This window comes from Aedes albopictus, chromosome 2, assembly GCF_035046485.1.
Source record: "Aedes albopictus strain Foshan chromosome 2, AalbF5, whole genome shotgun sequence".
Classification (NCBI taxonomy): domain Eukaryota; kingdom Metazoa; phylum Arthropoda; class Insecta; order Diptera; family Culicidae; genus Aedes; species Aedes albopictus.
This window is the reverse complement of record NC_085137.1, coordinates 287,238,328-287,249,608: the sequence shown is the minus strand read 5'-3', so window position 1 is coordinate 287,249,608 and position 11,281 is coordinate 287,238,328. Positions and strand designations below refer to the sequence as shown.

Genomic DNA, 11,281 nt, shown 5'->3' with positions numbered 1-11,281 from the left:
TTTTTCTGATTCATTCTAGATCTACGATCCCAGTAGAGCTTGGTTTGTTTATCTCCAACTTCTTTAAGTACTTCTAAAGGCAATCAAAGCCTTATGCAATTGGAGAACTGGATACCCAAGATAGAGTCTAAAATATTTTAGTCAAATCCTTTCAATATTCTTCTATTACAAAAAAAAAGTTCCTTGTCCCTTGTATATTGATGGCCTTGTAGAAAATTATTAATTAATTTATTGAGGGTTTATATGAAGTTTATAAGGAATATTTTATAAGATATCTGCAAAGATTTCTAACGGGATTCTTAATGAATTTCCTAAAATTACTTAGCAAATTTTGCTTGCCAAATCCTGATAGCAGACTTTTCGCATGTCATTCACGAATTTTCGATTAGTTTTCTTTTGTGTATTCAAACGCCATCTCTAGTGATCTCCTGGCATAGTCCTTACAAGGATTCAAATGAAAATTTTTCATGATTTGGCGGTATTTGACACCTATCCTGAAATCGCGTTCATAGATTTTTTCTCTAAGATTCATAATAGTTTTCTGTCGTATTCTCAAACTATAGAAAATTTATGAAAATTTAAAATTTGGGTGAACTTGTTAAATGTTTCTTGGCCAAATATCAAACATTCCGATGAGAATATGGAAAGCATCTAGTGACGAGTTTACCGATGATCCCAAAACACTTGCAAATTGTTTGAGACTTAAGAAGATAAATACACAATAAAACAGAAAAGACATTTTCTTTATACTGGTTCATGAGAAGATTCCAGAAAGACTTCTGAAAATGTTGAAAATCCATTCCTGAAATGCATTTGAAAAGTTTCAGCTATTTCAAAATGATAGTATGTAACGGAGACTGGATTATCAATCTCCTAAAAGTCCTTCATGTGGAATTCATGCTGCAATTACCAGTTTTTGATTTTTTTGGGAAGAATTTCGAAACATAATCTGTTAAGCATCCTGTAATCGTATTGTAGGATTAAACAGATTTCCAATCAATGCTAGTGTTATCAGGTAGAGTTTAGCAAGAAAATCCATACGACTTTGCAAAAGTGTTTGATGGAGCTAAACTATTATTAAAACATAATATCTAGAAAAATAAGCTGGTGAAATTTCGAAACATCTAAAGAAGTTCAAAGTGAGTTTGACGGCATTGTGGCAGACCTCTTAGATAATTTTCCATAGAAAGTTACAGGATTCATAAAGGTTTTTTTACACATGACGAAAGTTTATAAGCTACATTCAGATGTTTCAAATATATTTAGTGTACTTATTTACATCAGTAGCAGTAATTATATATCAAAACTTTTGGATGAACTTCCTGTTCAAGAATTGTTGGCGAGTGCTTGGCGGAAATCCAGTTTTTATATTTGAGTTTTTTTTTTCATTATGGAAACTTAATATACAAAACAAACATGTTAAATTTGCGACAAAATTGCAGCCACGGGATCTGAACATATGGAATAGCTTAAACTAATATAACAAAATCAAGATGCAATTCTAATGATGTTCTAGGGTTAACGTCCATCGAATATGCTAATTGTCATTTTTTGCGTTTTATTTAAAAAAAATATTAATTAACTTTCTTAATGGATTTTCAACTAAATTAAGGAGTTTTTGATGTACATAAAAGTTATTTCCAGCATACCGTATAAGGTAGAAAAATTCGGAAGAAAAGACTACCAATATGCCTTAAATTTCTAGGAAAAAATCTGGCCTTGTTTTTTTTTCTTCTATTTTCCACTCCTAGAAAAACCGGGTAAATTAAAAGAGTTTTATTTTATCACATGAGTAGACACCCTTAAGCTTAGATTTCTATGACCTGGAATTTTCAGTGAAATGGACTGGAAAGTCAGGGAAAGTCAGGGAATTTGATTTCCTAAATTGAGTCGACACCCTGTCGAATAAAACACACACATACAAAAAGTGTTGTAACTCAAAATTGAAAAGACATTTAGCGTAACTTTGTTCAGCAAAATTTTAGCTCATGGATGGTAGAATCACCACACGGTATTTATTTATTTATATCTGCTTCGATTTTTTGAAATAGGTTGAATTGGCAACTAAGGTCGAACTTTTGCCCCACCTTACTCTACACTGTTTTTGACAATGATAGCGCGCTTCTGAACTGATATTGTAGTTAGAAAGTTAAACTATTTGTAAGTGAGTGTTTCCATCCCTGATCGCAGTACCTAATTGTGTAAATTTATTTAGCACTATGAGTTTATGAACTATATGAGTTCGCTCGCGCTCTTATGCGAATAAGTTACGTTCATCGTAATAAAACACTGGAATGTCGTTTATTGCGATGAAGCCATGCTCTAAAGATGGTGTGTATTCTTATACGACTTAACTGGTACATTGCCATAGGTCCAAATATTCCATACACTTGCCTACAAAAGTTTAAGCCATTTTCATATAGTAGAAATATAGTTGATTCATTATTCGAAACGGTTCTCTGCGCCATTTTGTGCTGAAAGCAGTTAGACGAGTTCAATGTTACCCTATACAAATCAGCAGTTTGTTGATAACTTTGTTATTACAAAAGCTAGCGTTTTCCAATGTTCAGCAATACCATGTATTTTAACATTGCAAACAACTTTGCAAAAAAAAATATATATAAAATCCCGTTTAAAAGTTATGATGAAATAAAGGTGTGATTTTTAGGGATCATGCACAGACAACGCAATATATCTCGTAAGTATGAGATTTACCATTATGACGTTTTTGACAAAGTTGTTCAAAATTGCATTTTGCACAACTTTGCCGAAGACATCAAACGTCTATCTGCATTTTTTGAAAAAAAAAATATTGTGTCATCTCACTTATAGGTGATTTGATTATCCAACTCTTTATAATCTTTTGATATGTAGAAACTATATCGCATAAATCAACGGTTGGAAGGTTATTAATAAAGGGCACGAAATCGGCAAAATTAAACACTGTGCAATGTGCTATTCGCTTTTTGAAGAAAGCACGACACTAGACAACGCGGTGGGGATCGAACCCGGGCTCCTAAGCACGATACGACTAAGTGATTGACACTCGCCGCACGAGCTGACTAATATAAGAATGGTCAATTGTTCACTATAAAAATCGGACAACCTTTTTTTGATTTGTTGATCATTCTGGGGAAAAGTTCTTCTTCAGTTTGAAAATATGCAATTGAGCCTTAATAAACAACATAATAATGATGAAATAACCTATCATTGCAAAATTTGTGAGTGTTTTATACTTGATTTGGTTTTTATGCCACCCTCGGGTATGCTTTTTGAGAAGATGTTTTGTTCTACGAAAACTTAATTCAATCCTTCTAACTATAGGATTGGTAACGTTGGTTATCCACATAGTTGGCACTGCACGACCAAAGCGCTTGTTTGTATCACAGGGGACACTCTTCATTTCAATAGAGGCAACCGAGACTGACCCATTCTTGTCTGGTATTAGGCTCCTGCTGCAGTAAGTATATGAAAGTGATCCTTCTGCGTAAATGAGGATTTAAATTTCACCGTTCATCAACAGTGTGAGCGTTAATTCTAGCGAGGGAAGCACCAGTGAAGCTGTTAATAACTGTGGTAAAGCTAATAATGATAATCTGTAATCGTGATACCCACGGCAACCGCTCGCGCTCGCAGTAAGTAGTATGTGGTGGGTGTCCTTTCCTGTGTGGCTGGAAATGCGTGCCATGGTGTGTGCTCTGCCTGCTCATCCTAAAGCACATGTTCGGCAAGAAAATCAACTTCCACCAGAGTTATAAAACCAATGTGATGTTGCGCTATGCGGTCAGAAGATAAAAACTGTTGGCAAAGACTGGAGCAAAGTACAAAGCTTGATAAGGCGGATGGACTGACTAGCCACAGGTGCTGCCGCCGGAGAAAGGATATACATTGCGACAATGAGAACATTTATCTGAAAACCCGTGCATGTGTAGTGAACTTAGTTTATAAGGTGGAAACTTGAACATAATAGAATCGTTATCTATTTGCTGTCGGTGGATATTACGTTCTTCGAAGTATTAGTTTTGGTGAGTGTTCTTAATAGCAACTGGAAAAATCTTATTTTGCAAAAAAAATACACATTCACAATAAAATATGCTATGTCTCTCTATCACCAATAAACCATACAATCCCACAGTTTTAGAATCTATTCTAATTATAAGCAACGTCATCATAAATAAATTCCTTCATCGTTAAAATTATCGTTGCTCAAATTCACCTGCAGAAAGGATAACCATGCGTCTCCATGGCTGGGTCGAAAAGAAGTAGCGCTTAACCCATGGAGACGCATGGTTGTCTTTATTTTTACAGATAAGTTTGAACGTCGAAAGTTTTGGTGAAACTGTTTTTGAACGGAAATATAGTAATTTTTTCATCGGGATCACCGGAGAACTTTACTTGTTATTTTGATAAACTTGGCAAAATTGGATTTATTTCCTCATTTTTTTGTTTGTAGAATATGGATCAAGGTATCTATTTTTTTTCCTGGTGGAAAATGTGTTTCGGTTTTTTGTAGAAACCATTTTTAAACAAAATTACACAAAAAATGGTTTCTGCAAAAATGGAAAACATTTTCCACCATGAAAAAAAATCTGAAGATACCTTGGTCCTTTTGGACTTCGTACTTGTTATATTTTGGAATTGGTCTTACTCCGATGAAAAACCCTACCCTAATAAACCAACACCATACACGGACCGTAATGTAGACGGTTCAACACGGTTGTATCCCGAATGGGTGGTTAAGCACTTTTTATTGTTATCGTTTATGCGGGTAGTGGTTAAGGCTATGGTTCGCCAATCCGGAGACGGCGGGTTCGCTTCTCGTTCCGGTCGGGAAAATTTTCTCGACACCCTGCGCATAGTGTGTCATTGTACTAGCCACACGATGTACAAATTCATGCAATGGCTGGCAAAGAATTAATAACTGTGGAAATGCTTTGAACCATGAAGAAGAAGAAGAAGATTGAGTGGACCTTCTTTAGCATATGTTGATGTATCATGTAAACTTCCATTATATGTCATGTAATTCAGCATGACTCTGAGTTTTTACATGACATATAACACAAATTTACACGATATGTCATGTAAACCATCATAACACTAAGTTTACATGACTAAAATGTAGTTTACATGACGTGTAAATCTCATTATTTTTATCTGTGTAGTTACAGCATCTCAAACTTGGCCATTTTGTATGAAAATCGGCGTTTGTCCGATCAATTATGCTCCACAGAGATGGTTGTATCAAACACGCGTTCTTCACAATAATTTCGGATATCGCTTATAATGCTCAGATGTAAGCTTTAACCCTCTAATACCCAACTCTGCCTTTAGACGGGGTCTAGGACGGGGTATAGTTCGAGCATTTTTGTAATTTTTGTTTCGAGGAAATTCAAAATTTTTATATTTTCGGCTCAAATTTAGGACTGTTTTGTATATCTCAAATTTTTTTGGTGTATTTTAAAGCGTATTTACAATTTTTTTTAAATCATTGAAAAATGTTTTAGTCACCTTCTAGAAGTCATTGTTTATTTTGTATTAAATCGTTACAATTAACATATTTCAATTTTTTCCCAAATCATTCTATCCTAGTTTTATAGTTTAAGGGAATCGAATACACTCTTAAATTATTTTCCTTAAAATTGCACGGAAAACAAAATTTTCTATAAAAAAAAATAAAAATAAAAATATTTCAACAATAATCATAAAATCTTAAAATGTTTTCATCTTAAAAAATCCGTACCCCAAATAGGCTTTCAGGAAAAATATAAAACTGTGAGGATGTTCAAAAATAAAAATTAGAAAAATCAAAAACTGAAATTCACGAAATCGAGAATTAAAAAGAATTATCTTCCAAAACATGTTTAAATTGATTTTAGATGACGGAAATGATATTTAGATCTAAATAAAAAAATTGGGTATTAGAGGGTTAATAATGTTGTCGAACATGTTCAGTGTTGAAAATGTAATTTAGTCATATCTAGATTCAATCACCTAATAAAGACAAATCAATCAACTCAATCACCTACAGATAAATTCAAAAGCTTAACCTGAAAGTGTGGTATATGAAAAAAAATTATGCGGCTCGACCAATTGTACAAAAAGGTCACGGTGCCTGTCCGGGTCATATTGATCCCAACATCCTACTAGGATTGAGGCGAAACTGGAAGCATTCTCTCATTTTGTTTTGGTTTTTGATTTTTCATTCAATAACGAAGCAATATTTTCAAAATCGGGTTTCGTACACATGTTGAGTTTGCATCAAGGTATCTTCTGAATTTTTTCGTGGTGGAAAATGTGTTTCGTTTTTGCATAAACAATTTTTTTTTGTGAAATTTTGTTCAAAAATGGTTTCTGCAAAAACGAAAACATTTTCCATCGCGAAAAAAATTCAGAAGATACCCTGATCCATACTCTACATGTGCACGAAAACCGATTTTGAAAATATTGCTTCGTTATTTAATAAAAAAAAACAAAAAAACGGGGAAATGCTTCCAGTTTCGCCTTAATTGGATAATTATAATCCACTCGATCAAAAACTAAGCATTTGACAGGAAAATTCCTCTTTGCTTAGTGTCTGTAGTTTAAATCTGCATTTATTCTGAGATTAGTATCAGAAAATAGCTCCACGCGTTTGCAGATGAGTAGGTGAGCTCGTTTCATGCTACTTTGTTGTTTTATAATTTAAATATAAATGTGTCTACTATAACCATCATAAATACGTAATGTTTAAACATTCTCATAACAAATATTATATAGTGCTTAACAACAAGTGTTGATTTAAGTGCAAAATCTTCGGTATACCAATCCATTATTTGTATAGGGGAACGTTAAAAAATTACGTCCAACATTTGGGGGAGGGGGGGGGTCTAGAAAAGTGTGACAATGCGTGTATTGGGTATGGGAAAATTGCGTGACAGAGGGGGGGGGGTCTGGAAATCCCGAAAAACGATGGACGTAATATTTGAATCTTCCCTAGGGAAATTACAAAATGTACGTTGCTTCTGGCGCGGATTTTGAATTTTTCGCTGTTTTTGCGTTTTGTGCGTTTTCATCAATCTGTCCATAAACCACGTGGTCATTTTTTGAGAGATTTCGACCCCCTGGCGTGGTGTTTTATTCACACACAAAAAATAAAATTGTATTGATCAACCCTTCAACATGGTCACATGGTTTATAGATGGCCTCTTACATTAATCAATTCGCATGAAACTCAACACTATCAGAAAAAAAATAAATAAATAGGATACAGTCATTGCACAATTATGGATCACTCTGTCACAATTATTAGTTGGTCAGTTCGCCATGCAAATCAAATGGAATTGACCCATAATTGTGCGTGACCCATGATTGTGCTATGACTGTACTAGAACCCATCTTAAGCAAAGTGTTCCCATTTTCGTCCTATCGAAAACAAAGCTAATGAGCGCTATTTGCTTTGTTTATTTTTGTATTTTTCTGTTATGAGAGAGCATTTATGATAACAAAAAGAACGGAAACAATCGGTACTTCAATCGTCTGTTTTAGAATAGGGTTAACATAGGGACATAAACTGAACAAGGGTACTCATACCCTACATATCAAGCTGAATCAAGGAATATTGAAATTGAGTAGAAACCATGCCAATAGTTTCTAGCTTGGCGAGATAAGTTAGAATCCAATCCTCAGTCTGTAAACAATGTCTGTCTTAACCCCGAGATCAGTTTTTTGGCTGTAGCTTTTGGTATAATTTAAATTTTTGAACGAATGGCAAAGGTTGGAAAACCAATGAAACAGGCAAAATTTCTGAAATAATGTTAAAAGCTTCTTTTGGTAGTTTTGATAGCTGTTGTTGGTGAAATTTTACGAAGAACGCCTACTAGAAATTGTGGAAAAATCTGGTGGAATTTCATAGACAAATTTGGAAAAAATCTATTCAAGAATATTATTGGTCCTCTAGACTGCGTGTGATTTGTAAAAAATCAATCTGAAACGTTCTCAAGATGTTCATGGTGGCATTCTTAGACGACTCGATAGATGAAGCTTTGGTAAAACTTTGGACAGAATATTAATCATGAAGGGTTCTTTAAAACAACGTCCGGAGACGGAATTCCTAAATCAAAACTCTTGAATTTTGTTTTGATGAAGACTGACAGAATTGTCAGAAAAAAGTAAACTTTTTTATTATTATCTTTATTAACGACATTTTCAGCCTAAGAAAAAAAAAACTTCCGTAGAGCCATGGTAGAACTTATCTTTGATTTTGTCAATAGGTTCACATCGAGGGCTCATTGAATAAATTGCAGGGATTATTGAATTCTTCGAAAATTTTGCTGCTGAATTCATTGAGAAACCGTTGAAGCTTTCTAGAACATTTTTACTGAAATCTACTGAATATGGCTTGACATTTTTGTCATGAAATTTCACAAGAGATTTTCTGTCTCGGAAATTGCTATCCATCTATTTAAAGGGGTTTCCAGAAATTAATCTAGGATATCTCGGAGTTTTTAAAAAAATTTCTTAAAATTCTGTTAAAAGACCAAAAGCTTTTTATAAATGATATTTTACATTCACAGTATCAAAAATACGTTTGAATTTACGCTATACGTAAAGCACATAAAAAGAATGTAAAGATTAGCGTTAAATTATGTTATATGCCCAGCTTATTATAATACATGTGCAAATTTTAACAATCATGTAAATTACTTCTTCAACAATTTTGGTTGATGGGTTTTCGCCTACTGATGCAATGGCCAAAGAGATGACATACGAAATAGAATAGCCAAGAAAACGTAGTAGTTTTTACGGTTAACAGAAAAACGCCGCACATACAGGAGATGGCATGAAAAATAGGCAACTTTTTTTATATCTCACAAAAAAGTCAAACAAGCTGTAACTTTTCATAGAGTGCATCACCAGTGACTAAAATTAATTGAAAGTTTGAGAATTCATTATCAATATATGGATACTTGGTACACACTGCGGGGAAAATAGGTACAAACGCGAATAAGTTCAATATCTCTGCTCGGAGTAGATGGATTCGAATTTTTTTTTTTGACACAAACGAGATGAATTTTTGACACAAAAATCTCTATCTATATATATAAAAATGCAGTGGCATACGTGGGACCGCGCATAACTTGCGACCGGGTGGTCCAATTTTGGTCGTCTAAGTTTTGTTTGGTTAGTTTTCACCCAAAGAAGGTTTATGAGGCAAAAAACATGGAAAAATTTAGAGTTTTTGAAAATCGGGTTTTCATGCATTTTGAACGGGGACTTGGGCTTGGCTAGGGACTTGAAACGTAAAAAAAACGCAGTAGGCAAGACAAAGTTTGCCGGGTACAACAGCTAGTAGTTCCATAAAAGGATGGTGTCATTCGCCGCACGATGCTGGAAAGCAGTATTTTTTTTTTGTTTTTATTTTTGTATATTTTAACAATTTGCTAATTCTACACTTAAAACTGGAAATCAGTGTATTGAGCTCGTTATACCCCACTCTCTCTCACACCTTTTTTTTTGTGAAAATCCTCATCTATTCCCGTCTAACTTGCAGAATGAATGACTTATTTAACTCGTATTTTTGTAAAAAATATCCATAGTATCGGCAATTTGACATAAGGTTGATCCTGCTCTCAGCAATTGCGTTCCATTCCGGGCGGAGATGGATGTGCAAGTTTATTGAAATAGGGATTTTTTTTTTTATTCTTAATCACTTAACCTTATTTACAGCTCTTTTGTCCACTTGGGCACTACGTGAGCGATTCCAATTGGACGCTGCACTTTTTTTGTACAGCGCCTACATGTATTCTATTCTAATTCAACTATATCGAACTGGTGCCTTGTGCTGCTTCAACTTTTCTACCCTGTCCACGGTAGAATGATGAGCACGATGATGCTGGTGGTTGGCTGCTGTTCCTTTTCCAGTCCAATTGGGGGTCGTCCATTATGAGTTGCGGTTCGCCGATATCCAAATTCCGGGTCCGTTAGAGCTATATGCTCCGAAGAGGGTCAGGTGCCAGCTGCTCTCGGGGGAAGAGCAACTGACGAAAAATTGCAAGTGCCGGGGCTGGGTTCGAACCCATGACCATCCGCTTATGAAGCGAACGTGTGGACCACTGCGCCACGGGCCCCGACTGAAATAGGGAATATCGGGGTTAATTGAAGATATTTCAATTTTTAGTAGGTAAGCCAAGCCAGCTCCATTCTATACTAAAGCCTGCGTACTTTAGAATCGGTTCACTTTCAACCGGCTGCCGCACAAAAAAGGTATCACTTGGAAAAAAGTGTTGTTAGAAGCATTTGAAGCTTATCTATCGTAGTTTGTAGGAAAAATATAAAATTTGCTGTTTTTATATTTCTAGATGAACTATTGATCTGAATTCGTGAATAGTGCCAGTTTTTTCTGCACACATTGAGCAAAAACCAGTCATTGTCAGATTCAAGATTTGTGTAGGAATATATAATTATCAAACCCACCAATTACGCAGTGTAGAATAGGTCTTGGTAATATGATTGTTGATTAAGGGAAGTAAAATATTCCATGAGTGTTTTAAAATTTCCAATATAGCTATGGTAAGCCTTTGAAGGGTTTTATGGAAAATCAAAGACTTGCATAGATATTTAAGATCAAAAAAGTTGTTTTCGCATAAGCTTCAGTTCGGCAAATACGCATACGGGAAGGATACTATACGAATAGTATTGGTATACAAGAAACCAATGATTTGATGCAGAACAATATAAATAATCGTGGCTCGAAAGCTGTATGGACTATTGCTGACGAAATTCATTAGATGTGTTTTGATGGTGTGAAATATCTAACGATTTTTTAAATAAAACTGAATCTACCCAGAAGTTTTTTATTTGTGATAACATTTTTTCTGAGATCAAGTTTCTTATTTTTTTTAAGTTTTTCTACGGAACATAAGAACAACCACACCGTTTCATAGCTCTCGTGAACACATTTAATTCAAAACAAGGATCGGTATATTCGCCTCATTCCATTCATATTCACTCCTCTTTGCTGAAGCGAATCGAGAAAGATGCAGCAAACGGATTGTCATGATCAAACACGCAACCCCATCACCAGTGGGATGCGATGCGCAAGTGGTTTGACATGGATATTCGTTGCCATTCGTCGCAGTTTGGATCGCAAGCGAATGAATGAATGGCGAATGGTGAAGAATGCTGGTGAGCGATCGAAGCGGCTATTATCATAACTAGAAGAAAATTTCTGCATGCAATGCATACATTTTTAGTGTATAGGGGTATTAGGGGCATAATGGACACCCGCGGCGAAATGGACACC

General features: G+C 35.0%; 1 protein-coding gene across 1 annotated transcript in view; it reads left to right on the top strand.

The window, feature by feature from the left end:
- Positions 1–3,676: 3,676 nt before the first annotated feature.
- LOC109411130 (FMRFamide-related peptides) overlaps positions 3,677–11,281 on the top strand; it is a 64,511-nt gene continuing 56,906 nt past the window's right edge. Inside the window, exon 1 of the mRNA XM_029872912.2 lies at positions 3,677–4,025. The gene's annotated coding sequence lies outside the window, so the exon portion shown is untranslated. The remainder of the gene's footprint in view (positions 4,026–11,281) is intronic.